This window comes from Vanellus vanellus (assembly GCF_965231255.1).
Source record: "Vanellus vanellus genome assembly, chromosome: 1".
Taxonomy (NCBI): Eukaryota; Metazoa; Chordata; class Aves; order Charadriiformes; family Charadriidae; genus Vanellus; species Vanellus vanellus.
In genome coordinates, this window is record NC_138905.1 from 110,729,049 (window position 1) to 110,743,593 (window position 14,545).

Below are 14,545 nucleotides of genomic sequence, written 5' to 3' on the forward strand. Positions count from 1 at the left end.
TGTCGCTTGCCTTTCCTCATACTGTTTGTTCCCTTTCCCTCATCATAGTCTGTATGAAGTTTAAAATAAATATATCGGCACCTGTCAGATGCTCAGTACATACATAACATGAGTTCAGATGGAAAACAATTAAATGAAGCCCTAGAGCGACACTGGCCTCCAGAATGTTTTCCCTTCCTCTTACAAAAGAAAAAAATGCATTTGTTGTTTCTGCAGCACAATGCATGTTGCTGTTACAGTTTTCACCTGAAACCCTTCTTTTACTACATATGATTGGAGGGAAAGGATAGAGTGGTACACACTAGAAGATCAACAGAACACAAAGATTAATGATAGGGAGAAAAGGGTACGGAAGGGCTAAAATATAGCGTGAAAGGACTCCCCCCTTCTCTCGAGCTGCTCCTATTAAAAAAATCTAGTGAAAGCTCTTTTCCTTTCCTGGCTGGTACAATGACAGTATCCCTACATCGATGCAATCTGTTTTCACGTCAGAGGGCAAAGTTAGAAGAAAGACCAAAAAGACCAGAGAAGGAAAGGAAATACTGCTCCTAGGAGAATTTATTTGCAAAGCAACAACGTTTATTTATTCATTTTTAATCATGACAGCAAACGGTGCCAAAGACGACATGAACAAGGAAACTTTTGAGGAGGAAGGTGAAGGCAGAGAAAGTACCTGTCCCAGGGACTGGTTAAACATAAACCCAGACCTCTTTCAATGAAACAAAGAATGCTTTCTGAGTTGCAGCTGCCTTAATGAAATAACCTTCTGAGCCCAAACAGCAGACTTAATTCTGCAAGTTCTCCACTTTTTTTTGAACATAATTTCTCCTCCTGCTCCTCAGATCGGAGGGATTTGATTTACTGGGTCTACCTCCGATTTCAGTTTTATTGCAAATAAAACTTAACCCTTCCTTCCAAAGTCCCTTTGGTACATGTCTACTAAATCACGTAACCCAGAGCTTGCTTGTAGCACTTCTGAAGGTGAACAGTTTGGCTTACCAAGAACAACCCGCTGGGATGCAAATTCCACTTGCCTTCTTTATATGCTGCCAGGTTTATGAGAGCAAGTCTGTCTGAACTTGACATTTGCTGGGAAACACTGCATGGCATAATTACTATTGTAAAACATTTTATATTCCCGTAAATTCAGACTACAGCTCCAAAGTGCTTACATACTATGACAAGATACAGGGATAACTAAGCAGAAAGGAAGGGTTGTAGGGAAAAGGAGGTATAAGGAAGAAAAGCATGAATTGCAGGTGAAGACAGTGACGCTATCCAAGCTGCCTGGGACACTGTCTCACAAGTGTGAAGTCCTGAAGGGTAAGAAAAAGAAGAGCAGAAACAAAATGATGTAGGATACTGCCCGCTGTTAAATGATACAAGCAGCCTGCTTCATTGAAATATAAAGCCAGAGGTGAAATTCTAGGTAGCGTGTCCTAAAACATCAGCTATATTTCTCCACCACTGCAGGAAGTATTTCCACTGAACTGCAATAAACATCATGTTACAATGCACATGGATGGGAAGTCAAAATCTTCATTATTTTTATTGTGATCTTGAGCAATGGAACAAGAGGGAAGATCGGAAGATCCAAAACATCTTGATTCTCTAGTCTGTTGTTGAGAAAGGGGGGAAGGAGAAAAATCAGTAAGACGCTCCCTATTCATCACCATTCAGACCAAAAGCTCCACTTATATTGGGGGGTGAAGGGGAAGATTACACAAATGAAAATTAGTAGACTAAACTATTCTTGTAATGCACTTCTACATATGGGAAGCAAAGCGTGCAGTGAACGTAAATTATTTTTGTCAGCTGCCTGTTAAGATATGAATGACTGTAAGGAACATGGAATAGCAAAAAACAAAAAAGAAGCTGTTGTTAATACATCTGAACATAGCCTATTACTGGAAGCACCTTCCTTGAGTTTTCCATGAATTCTTATATTCACCTTCAATTACCTTACTTCAAAGCAAATGCATATTTTCCAAGAGTAAGCATGATCCATGTTCCTCACGGATATCAATCACAAGAAAGGTAGCAGTTTTTATGACAGTTTTCCTAATGCACATCCAAAATCCCCGGACTATTTGACAGGGATACATAAGCAAAAGCCTTTGCCACTCTAGGTACTACCATTAAAACCTCTCTTGTTAAACGTTCCTCTTTGTTCAATTGGCGAATTAGATTACAAGTTTAATTTTTGCATAGTAAAGCTCATCCATCCATTTTTAATTTCAAATTGGTTTGCACTCCATCTGGACTAGCTGAATGCTAAAAAACCTTTGACATAGTGACCTCAGAAATTGTGGACAACAGAAGAAATGCTCATAGGAGCAGGGAACTGTTGATAAGAGACTTTTTCCTACGTTGACTGTACTCTGTCAACTGTAACTATGTGCAAGAGTCCACACTCGCAAACTACACAAAACTTGCATCTGAACCACCCTTCCATGAAATTATTTTCTTTGTTAAAATGATAGTCACAGATAGAAAAGCTGAGAAGAAGAAAGTGTCTGAAGTTGACCAAGCATCCTGTTTTTCTTCAATGCAACATGCAACCACCATTTAAAAACTCCATGATTAAAAAAAACCTTGAGGTACTCCACCACCAAGCTGCAGACAGTAGGCAACATTCCCAACTACAAAAGGGATTTTCATAGACTATCCGACCACTACATGATTCTGGAAAAGAAAATACCAAACTATTTCAGACTTGATTGAACTACAGAATTCAGTTCTATACTACTTATACATAACACGAGGTCATAAAAAACCCCCACCCAAACTAATGACAAGTAAGAGGCATTTCAGCTACCAAAGACCTATTTTGATCTGACATCTAAATATCTGATGTTAGATGGCTGCTGCTCTTTACAGACTGATCATAGTAATTTCATTCCTTCATTGTTCACCCGGACCTCTCATTACGTGCACTGCACGGGTCTAAATCACGTTGGAGGCTACTGGGCAGTGTCAAAATTGCAAGAAAAAAGTTATTCTGTCTTTGAACAAAATGCAACTCTTTACAAACATCAATGAACATATCACAGCAATCCTTTGAAGTACTCCCACTTTACACATGAGGAACAGCGGCACAGGGGAAGATCAAGCAACTTGCCCGAAGTCACATGAAGTCCATATGCATAGCAAAGGAAGAAAGATTTTCTAAATTTCAGCTTGGCCCTTTACAAGATATTCTGTCTCTAAAGTTTGTGGGTGTGTTGTGTTGGTTTTTTTTCTACTGGTGAAAAAAACCAACAACTGAGTACACTAAACTTGAGAAAACAATGGGGATTACCAAAGGAAAGGACTTGAAGACCGCAGTAAATACCTTTATCTTACAAAATAAGAAAAATTACCAGCACTTCCATCACCCTTAGGGGGAGATGTGTGTCAGTCAAGTACAGTCAATACAGGTTTTCCACTATACCTGCTGAAACGACACTCTCTCAAAGCAAACAACTGTGTCAGTACTGAACTGAAAAGATGAACAATGGCATTAGGATCAAAAAGATAATTCCACCAACTTTTCCTATTTCTCAGAGATCTGACATGCTGAAACAGTCCTAATGAGCTGGGCAAGCACTATTTAGTTGATTGGAGCTGGAAGTCCACTGCATGGCAGCAGCTGGCATGTTTTGCAGCAGCGGCTCTTCTGATCTACTGCCCACTTTCAGTCTTTTTCCCAACCAAGAACACTAAATCCTTTTTATCCTGAAGCAAGGATCTTTCGTAGTGAAGTAGGTATAAATGCGCATACACGTATCTAAGCACTTCCTTCCCAAACAGGTGCATTTTTATTTCCTTGCTTTAGAAAGCTGTCCAAAACCTGCTTTTTACCAGTCTATTTCAGCTGTGAGACATTCACAGGATAGGATTGATCAAAGGGACTAGAAAACAGGGTGTGCCTTCATCCATACCCACACCAACGTATAAAAAACAACTCCAGCAGCCCATACTAGAAGCAGCGCTATGCAGGGAAGGTGACTGAAGCTGCAGTAGTAAGTGAATCCAGAGAGGCGGCTTTTTCGTGGGTGCTGAACTGCTCCGTGGTGCTCAGGCTCTGGAACCCTCAATTGCCCCGAGCCTCACTGAGCGTCCTCTGCAAGTCCCACCACTAACTAGACCTAAGCCTGCAGAAACAAGTTTGCCTCCCATTTAAACAGAGCCAAAAAGCATATGAAGAATATTCATCACAATATTTGATAGTAACAATCGCTTAATAATTGATAGTAACATTTTTCCTGATGAGTTCTCACAAGCTCAAGCTCCAGCTTCAGAAGCCGGAAGTATCCAAATTGACCAAACTCACTAAAGAAGTTGGTTCCTGTACTTATTTGTTTGTAGAACTTGCGGATACCTGCCACTCTACCCTTTGCCAGAGTAAGAGAAAAGAGATCAAGCGGCTGACATTGGCTTCACAAAACACGTGAATCTGGGAGGAGGGGGAAGTATTCCACACCTTTTAAGGGCTGATGTTGCAGAAGCAAAGATCCAAACAGAGAAAAAAAGGTGTTTGCAACTTTTAACAAGCCCCAGGTTTTCCAAATGTTTTCAGGACAATAGATTAGACAAAGAAGATTAATAACCATCTACTCTAGATCAGGTACCATGACTACAATAGGCAATAGTGCTAGTGCCAAAACCAGGTCCCAAGTCTTTCTACAATTTTGCAATGAGAACATCTTAAAAACACACAAAAACTTGGAAGTGCCGCTTTCCACTTTCTTATCTTACCTTGCTCACCCCCTCAAGTAAGACTGATCACGTTTTTATTAATGGCTCCATTTCAATCATTCAATCCCATTCTGCTGCTGCAGATGCTTTGTCTGGTGGTCAGGAAAAAGATGCCAGAGCTTATTTCGTCAGGCCTCGTAAAATCCTCCCCCATCACCCCAACGGAGTATCAGCAACACTTTTAATTTTCAGGGAAAGTTAACCAACACAATAGACAAAACAATTCCCTCCAGAGGTTTCGCAGCAGTCTCAGTTCAGTACACAAGGCCATTAATTACACAGCTGCCTTTCGCACTAGCAGGAAGCCGGTTGAGTTAAGGCTGCCTTCAGTATCTCCACAGAAAATCTATTTACTTCAAGAAGTTATGCAACACCTCAACTTCCTCTTTTCTTTACTATGGGGTAAGGCATGATACCAGAAGGAAAGGGGGTGGAGATTGTGAAATGCCTGTTCCCTATCTCCAGCAGGGCACAGCTACCTTTCAAAAGCGGACCTAAACTGGAATTCGCCTCTAAAGTCTGCCCAAATTGACGATACGCTCAAGCACCAACTCTTCCTTAAAACTTGATTAAATATTTTCAGAGGAAAAGCGGTGTTACACAGTTAACCAATGCTGCATGCCTCCCAATGTAAAGTACAAGTGTTTTTTTAAAATCTGATTAATTTTATTTGGGTTTTTTTTAAGGGGGGTTGTGTTTGGGGTGTTGTGTTCAGTGCGGTGCCCCACCCTCCCCCAAAATATAGCAGTCCACACCAGACCAATTTGTTTGCCAAAATTCTCATTGAGATTTTAGTGTTATCAGGCACGCTCATTCAGTAAAGTTGGCAGTAAAAGTTTTAATTCTGTAAACATCCTTCCACTTTCCATTTAAAAAAACAAAAAGAAAACCAGGAAAATCACATGCTACCCAAGCTGATATATTCCATGGCACTAGGAAAATTGAGATATCAAACCCATACACTCATCAGTCCTCTCAACTGCGATCTAAAGAATCTACCTCATATTTCTATTGATACACTAATAATTGACCAAAAAAAACCCCAAACCAAAAAACAAACCCCCACAACTCCCAGAACTGGCCCTACTCAGTAGAAGAATTGTAAGAAGTCTCAAAGCAGGCACAGCAATCTTGACTGGTGTCATGTCATTTTCTTTTCCTCTAATCATTTATTTAAAGTCATAGGTTGAATTATTTATGAACAAAAGTTAATTGCATTGAAATGCAGTATTGCCCCGTATTTATTTAACACCTCCTTCAGATCTCAACTGCCTACCACGAACTGGTTAAAATCCACAAAAAGTCAATACAGAATTTAAGATTAGACTTAACCATTTATGCAATATTACTGCAAGTAACTTCCAAAATCTTGTTAGATGTGGTCAAGTCCCTGGATCTCGCAATCCGCTGTGTAAATTTCACAACTGTTTTTACCGACTTCTGTTATCATTACAACATATGTTTATATTTAAAAAACAAAAACAAAACAAAACAAAAAAAAACCAAACAAACCAAAAACCAAACCAAACCAAAAACCCAGGGGGAAGAATAGCTCACTCACAAAATATTTGCTTTGAATAACTAAGTTTTGACTAATCAGTTGTAATTAAAGTCATCATTATTTGAGTACAAGCAATCACATCACAGAGCCTCCCTATCTGGGATTCTTCAAAATTTTCTTAGCTGTCAAAGGATCTCAAAGATCAACGACTTGCATGCGTAAGGCTGTATTCACACTCTTTGCAAGGTGTAAAATGTAAGCTCAAGGGTACTCTCATATAAACATACTGCACATCTATAAAGTGTTAATCTTAAGTCGGCAAGGCCGTACGACAGAAGTAACTCTTATAGTGCATGACTGCTCCTCAGCATACAGCGTCTTCCAAGTCCCTCATTTCCTTAAAGCAACTCATTTACTTGTCACCTGCCAGGACAAAGAGTAGAGAGAGGATTTCGCAAATACCTCTGTGGCTTGTGCGTGGTGATAACACACCAGGAAAGATGGATTTTAATTTTCTCATCAAGTTATTAGATTAGGTTTACATGCAGATTTAAATGCCCGGGATGAGTCTGCCACCTGTCCTAAACTTAATTAGTCGGGAACGTCTGCATGACAAGAGCAGATACTTCAGATGTTTCTGAGTGACCACAAGCAAACATCCAAATAATCACCAACGCAACTTCAGTGATGCCAAGAACGAAGCACTAAGCACAGCTCTCTGTGAAAGAGCCTGAATTTTATTAATGGAGTGCTTCACACTTCCCATCAAACACACAACTGACATCAGCTGAGCACCTATAAAATCAGAGAATCAACTGTGTAAAGTCTGCAGATGAGTTAGGAAATGACGAGCGGTAGCTTTCTCATTAAAATATGGGTGTATGTTTACACATTATTGGGGAAGGGGGGGGGGGAAGGGGAGGGGAGATAAAGGCTCAAATCCTGTAAGACTTTTCCTCAGCTTTGTTCTTGTTCTGTTTATCACAGCAACACATCTAAGATTTTCATATTTTTATACCTCCCCTCACATACATCACCCCCCCATGTAGGACCACTGCAGCAGATTAAAAACTAGGAAAACACGCCACATTTTCATTTAAAGAGGCAAACACATCCACGTTCAAGTATATTTCACATTTAAAAGCTAAATCAAAACCCCCGTAGAAGGTTAATTAGAAATTGGTAGGTACACAGCAACTACTGACACAGATGAGAGTAACAATATAATACAGAGAATTCGGTTATCCACCTCCTTACATTGCCATTGGCACATAGAATAAAATTGTCTCATTAGCAGGGGCTACTTAGTTCGTTGTAGTAAACAAAGCTGCCGATAACAACAGCCTCGCATACTTTTCATTCATTCACATATTTTTCTTTACTTAGACTTCAAGCATGTGCCATAGAAGAGCTGAATGTTAAACATTCCTGGAGTGTCACAATATGTAATACAATAAAACAGATTACAACCATACCTTTCTTTCACAGCAGTGGTGCCAAGCACAGGTACACTGTAGCAATCAATTTGTTCTGCAGACAGTAAGGCTTTCATAGAATACTAATGCAAAATCTCTTTTCTTTCTCCTTCGACTTGACTCCCCAATGCCCGGGTCCCGACCAATACAAGGAGGAGGGCGGAATGTCTTCTGCTGAGATAACCACAACTACTAATCAAGTATACGTGTACAAGGGCACAGGATTAAACCTCCACCAGGCTTGACTCGGGCACCGAGAGCAGCTAAACACATGCACAGCAAGGTCAGAATTAAACACACACACACACACACACACACGCACGCGCATCTACTTGAGTGAACTAATTTATCACACTTTACCACTGACGGCTTTTTACCTCGGGGGAGTAAAATTACATCCTGGTGAACTGACGAGGTTCAGACACAACAGCTTCCAACAACAAATCAGATCCCACGGAAACGGGGACCGCGCGCTCCTGGGTGAACACCCCTCTCCCGGCTGAACAGGCTGTTTCAAAAACTCGGCGCATGCCGCGCGTGCCCGTACGTGCGTGCACGTGTGGGTGCATGCGTGTGCGCACACGCGTGTGTGCGAGACGCACCACGAGCCATCGGCTAAAGCAGAACCGCAGCGTTTAAAGTTCCAAACCAGGCAACAGCTCCCTTCGAGAGAGTTTTCTTTTTGATTGTATTTATCTTTACCTCTTAACGTAATCAATCTATCAAGTCTAATTACTCCAGAAGAAAGCATTTTATTATTGTCTAACATAGCAAATGTCAAACAAGCTGTTCATTTACCTTGAAGTTTATTAGCATAGAAATGCAACATGAAGATGCTCTCAAAATATTGTCACTTGTACTCACAACGTTTTTGAAAACCCACTTAGCAGGTTTTTATTGCCTGGCGTAGCTGGATACTGTATTAGTTCTTAAGACAGGCAAGGCATTACCTTAACTGTATCACCCTTGAGCTAATGTAAGACTTTTTCTTTAAATGTTCAATTTATATTTAACTTTTCCCATCAGTTTTTTCCATTCAAACACTTCTCCCACACTCCCGCCAGCCGTACACATGCGGATACGTGTGTTTTCATAAAGGTTCATACACGTGCATTGCAAGTAGGAGTGAAAAGCAAAATGCTGAAATTTAAAAGCAGGGATTCCCCCCCAAAACACACACCCCCCTTAAGTTCTGCCCCGTCATGCATCCTTCCTGGCATTTTCCTTAGAGTACATGCAGATGTACATTTTACCAAAAAACATCGAGATGAGCCCTATAATCACCGGCAGGGCTTTAACAACACTGCTTTTGCATGTGATCCATATAGGCAAGAGAACACTGTACAGATACTCCCCAAAATAACCCTGAAAACAACGTTTGGCACTTTCCCTAGAATAAATTAGCAAAATATTTTTGAAATACCCGTGGCTTCGCGGAGGCACCGGGAACAAGCGGCGTTAATCAATACTGATGAGTTCGTCCTTGACATACTGACCGTGTCACCGGGCTATTGTCATGTGATATCATGTCATTTCCCCACCTGGCTCCTGACCTTGTCCTTTAAATGACCCAAAGCCTGCCTCAAGTAGCAGGAGGCCCCTCCCCGCTGTCTCAGCAAGGTCGAACGGGTCAGCGTGTCCTCATCTATAATCCACCACCATTTGTCAGCAGGGAGGCTGGAGGAGGCAGGCTCGCTACAAGGGGAGAATGCCCAATTAGGCAGCTGTCACACAAAGCAGAGGCTGCAAAATTATCCCCTGTCAAAAGAAAGAGCAGCTGCGGGTGCCAATTACAGCAACCTTTCAACCCTTTAGGTACTGGAAACTACACAGAAGTAAATGAAGTACAATTAGGGATAACAAATCGATGAATTAGGACAGTAAATTAGAAATTACTAGCAGGTGAGCTTAGGTCTCCCATAATATTAAGGGCACGGCACACCCCGGGCAAGGGCAGGGATGTACAGATTTCACACAGCACATCAGTCCCGTCATATCCATCTTTTGTGCGTGGAGCCCCTTTCCCCCCCACCACCGGTTTCTTCCCACAAGCCCCGTCTGAGCCGGATAGCGCAGGGAGAGGGAGGAAAAAAAAAAAAAAAACAAAACAAAACAAAAAACAAAATCCCAGCCCAAAGAGGAGAGAAGTTGTAGCGCCTGATCTTCCCTCCTTACCCTGACAAATGCAGTTTCCTCCTTTCTCAGAAGGAGGTCCTCAGAGCCAGCACAGGCTCTCAAGTAAGCAGACTCCATTTCAGCCCGACATTTGACATTTGCTGCCCCTCATGTTCCAGCTGAACAAGATTTACCCCAGGAAAAAAAACAACAAACCAAACAAAACACCGGAACAAGTTATAAACTCTCAGTAAATTTTATGTCATTTACACTTGAAGGGCTTAAATCTGAGTTAAGTGCTAGACTTCTGACTACAGGGGGAAGACTTTATTTCTCCACATTTCAGTTCTCTGATGCATCACCCAGTGCCGTTTCTGAGCATACATATAGCCTTAAGTCTACCACCAAAGTTTCTATTCAATGCTTTTTTTTTTTTTTTTTTTTTTTCTCCCCCCTCTTATTCCCTCTTGGTCAACAATTTCTAAACATTCCCCCCCCCCCATCTTCTTAAGCAGCCACCTGGGATGTTCCTGCGTGCTGGTACCAAAAGGCAGGTCCTGCAGCCCACAGTAAATCCAGCTTCTCCCCAGGTGCGGGGGCGCTGGGATCAGCCCCTCCAGCAGCAGGAGCCAAGCTCTGGGGAAGAGCGCTGGGGCTCTGCGCTCCCAAGGCAATCACCCAAGGGTGGCCACCTTACTCGCCCCCGGGCACTGACAGAACAACTCCAGAAAACAGAACAAGAAAAAATAAAAATAAAAAAATAGGGGGATAAGATTGAAAGGATGGGTAATTCACATACAACCACCCCAAACCATGGTTAGGACAGCTGTACCAATGCTTGTATTTAGGTGCTTTGAGTCAAAGAAACAAACACATCTGAGGAACAAAATTCAGATTCCAAGATGCCTCCTATGGTTAGTCTTTCCAGCCAGTTCACTGTAATTTCAAACTAAGGAGAGTTGCCATTTATCTTAATTCTCTCCTTTCAGCCAACATTCCCTAATCTCAAATCCACATCTTCATATTCTTATTCTTCTGCCTTGCAACCACATTGAGTACTGAGGCCAGCAGTCCAGTTTCTCCCAGGAGCAGCTCTGAAATAATACCTGTATACTTGCACTGTAATTCATACATGTACTTTCCCACACACATGTATATTTATGCTAATACATTCACTGAAATATGAAATGTGGCAGAAATTAAGTCACTGATCTTCAAGAAGCGATTTCATATGGCTATCTCTTGATCTCTAGCCAGCACGGAATATTTAAAAAAAACAGTTAAAAAAAAAAAACAAAAAAACAACAAAACAGGAGAGATCTTGCTTTCATAACTCTGATAAGGGAAAGCATAATACAACCTTAACTATAAACAGATGTAAAACTGTTCATAGTTGCAATAATTCTCATCAAGTTTGACATTTTCTTTTGAGTAGCATATGGAAACCATAGAGCACTGAAAGAGTTAATGTGTTTAGAATTCAGTTTCCATCATACTTGGGTGACTATCTCTTTAAATAATTTAAATCCTCTCCATCAACTACAAAGCTGTTTTGAAGCCATTTAGCTTTGTTCTTTACATGTGTTCTAATTAAGAAATGACCTTGTCATCACACACACCAGAAATCCTGGATTATTTCCTGCAGCAAAAAAAAAAAAAAAAAAAAAAAAAAAAAAATCTATGAAGGCAAAAAAAAAGACGACAAAAAGAAAAAAAATATGTATATACACACTTCTTCCTTTAGTGAGAAACTGAGAACTGAGGAAGTTGTTGGTTGGCTGAATGCTGAAGCAGTTTCACCGCATAATTTTTGTGTGTGTGTGTGTGTGTGTGTGTGTGTGTGCGCGCTGTTGAATGTCACAGGGCGGGTTAGCGTGACCTTGAGCTGCATCAGCAGCACAGCAAGGGTCGAGATGCCTGCAGGCGCCCTTGTACTGGATTTGCAAGACAAAAACCTTCAAACTGGCTGAAGGACATCTTAAATCTCTTCAAAGGTTTTTCCGAACTAATCTGGGCTGCTCTTAGCCGGATCTGTGCCAGTGCAAGAGGCAAAATTAAAAACAAGGTCTTTGACAGGATGTTGTCTCCTCTTAACCCTTCCCGGGCAGGCAGCAGCGCATCCCGGCCCTGCCAAGGGACGTGGGACACCACTGCCGCCGTTATGGATTTGTGGATGCGGCCCTTTCCCAGGAACGGTGCCGTTATCCACACCGAAGGCTCCGCCGGTTCTCCACATCCCTCTCCTGCCCCCATCCACCCAACTGGACCGGTCATTTCCCCGCCGGAGCGAGGGGCTGTGTCGGAGCCATGCAGGGATGTCCCCCCGCCTTCCCCCCGCAGGCAGAGAGGGGTGCTCAGCCCCTCCGTAAATATTGTGGGCGATGAATATCTTTCCGAGTGAAAGCGGCAGCACCTAGCAGGGTACGTTGCGTGTTTGGGCGAGGCGGGCAGGAGGAGGGTGAGGAACACGCAGAGGGTTGCCTTGGCAGGCACCGTACGTGTTTTATGAGAACAAATTAAAGAGCATCCACTCCTCATCTTAACCTCTTATTTCCTTCCCAGTCATCCCGAGCCAAGAAGGAAGTAGAGGAGAGGATATTAATATGCGAGAGGCCTACCAAGAGTTTGAGAGCATGACTGAACGCACTTGGGGAAACAAAAAAAACAAATAAATTAATCGCCCAGCCTGCCTGCTCATCATCTGACGGGAGGCACAGAGGCTTTCTAAAAACTTGAGCAAGAACGCAGAGACAACCTCTAGGAAGGGCCCTAGGAACACAGGGTTACTCTACGAAACCACAAGTTTACCCAATGGATTTGGCAGCGTTATTCAAATGCAACTCTCAGCGCTTCGGAGGGATAGGCGCTTTCTCCAGGAACATATTTGCACACAGAACCTCCAACTGCAATTTCAGTAAGAAAGAGTTTGCCAACTAGGAGCAGCCTTCTGTAGGCTTAGTTATAAAGTAATGTGGTTCCCACACCTGAAAGCGGAGACAAACTATCACTACCCTCTCATCTGTTTTAGTGGCGGTGTTACTGGTCAGATTAAACTATCAAATTTCTGCAGGAAAAAATAAATACGAATGGGTTCTGCAGGAAAAAAAGAAATACGAATGGATTAAAATAACCTCAACTTAATTGAGAGGAGCCAGCATCGCACTTCAGAGCTGTCTTTTACTATTTCTATTGACCAGGCAAAAGCCCTTGAGGAGGAGAGGAAGAAGGAGCCGCTCATGCCAGCAGAGGGGGTTGTGATTCTTCTCTGGTTGAGCACCGAGGGCTTCAGCTAGGCTGGGTTTGTACAGTCATTTTTTAAGTACTGTAGTGTATTAGACAGGAACAAAACACATTTAAGTTTACTGAAGAAGGACACGGCTTTGGCAGTTGTGTCACAACTGCTATAACACTACCCTCCACCTGCTACTAAAATAGATTCACTCCGTCACTCCTGAGAACAGCGGCTCTTCTCCCCAAACGCCTCCCTTGTTAGAAGGCTTTAACCGTTTTAAGCGTTAGTTTTCAGTAATTTCAGTGCTGGTGCCTTCTGTATCAGCAGAGGAGGAACTCGCACCACACAGACGCTTCTCCACAGACCTACCAAGGTTTCTGAGGCGTTTGTTATGCTTGGACAGAGGGCCACGGTGTTCCCGCGGCGCCTGGATGTCAGAACAACCCCGGTGATTACTCAGAGCGGTCTCAAGGCTTGCTCTGCCCTACGGACCCGGCCAGCCTCTGCTCCGCAGCCCCAGGAGCCCGGGAGAGGAGAGGTGGCAGGCCACTACCCACGCCTTCTCCACCACCCTCAGGGCCTCCGGCAAGCAGAGATTAAGAAGATCCAAACATGTGGTTCATTGATCTTTCTGCCCAAACGTGTCCTTTTTGTGGCCTTTGAATGACAGGGTGCCATACAGGCAGCCAATTGTTAGGAAAAAAAAAAAAAAAAGTTTGGTCACTTTGCCTATTACACAATTATTGCAGTACTGGGTCCTACACCGCGTTTCCTAGAAAACTTTCCAGTTCACCCCAGAATTACCAGGAAAAGGAATTAGGAGAGTTCACATGTTACATGTTAGCCTAGCAGAACATACCAAGAAGTATCTTCCCGGTATGCACAGCTGGCCATGCAACATCTGCAGTTTCTTAAGTTTCTCCATCATGTAACAAGACAAAAATATATTATGGGTTTTCCAAACATTAAGTGTTGTGAAAACCCTCAAAAACAAAGAACTCGTGTTGCAACGTTCCAACTGAGCAGGGTGATTTAAAGACGCAACGAAAGCTTTCAAGCCAGGTAGTCGCTACTGCCAAGTACGGGACACATTGTGTGGCCCTGCCAGAAGTAGAAGCCAAAACCCAAAAATACAAATTAGCAGCTTTCTTCCAGGGCCACAACAGTCCAGCGAAAACTTTCCAAATCAGGCTGCCCTAAGAACATCAGACAGAAGCAGTGAGTGGGGTTATTGGGCACCAAGCCGCAACACAAAAGCTGCAGCCACAACCTGCGCGCCCCCACGCACAACCACCGTGACACTGTAACATCTGTAACTTTAGACACTCACTCATTTCTAACCATCTGATAAAAATGGTCTTTGTGGCTACAATCTCTCATGGCCAGCAAGTGCAGAGAGGCAGGTTGTTCTCTGCCCCCTTGGCTCCCTACACGGGCGTGCTCGCACGAGCATGTACAAGCCCTGTAATGGACGGGACGAGC

The 14,545-nt window shown here is 42.7% G+C and overlaps 1 long non-coding RNA gene across 1 annotated transcript in view; it reads right to left on the bottom strand.

Moving 5' to 3' along the window:
• LOC309683725 overlaps positions 1-14,545 on the bottom strand; it is a 72,031-nt gene that overhangs the window by 16,858 nt on the left and 40,628 nt on the right. The gene's annotated exons all lie outside the window — the stretch shown is intronic.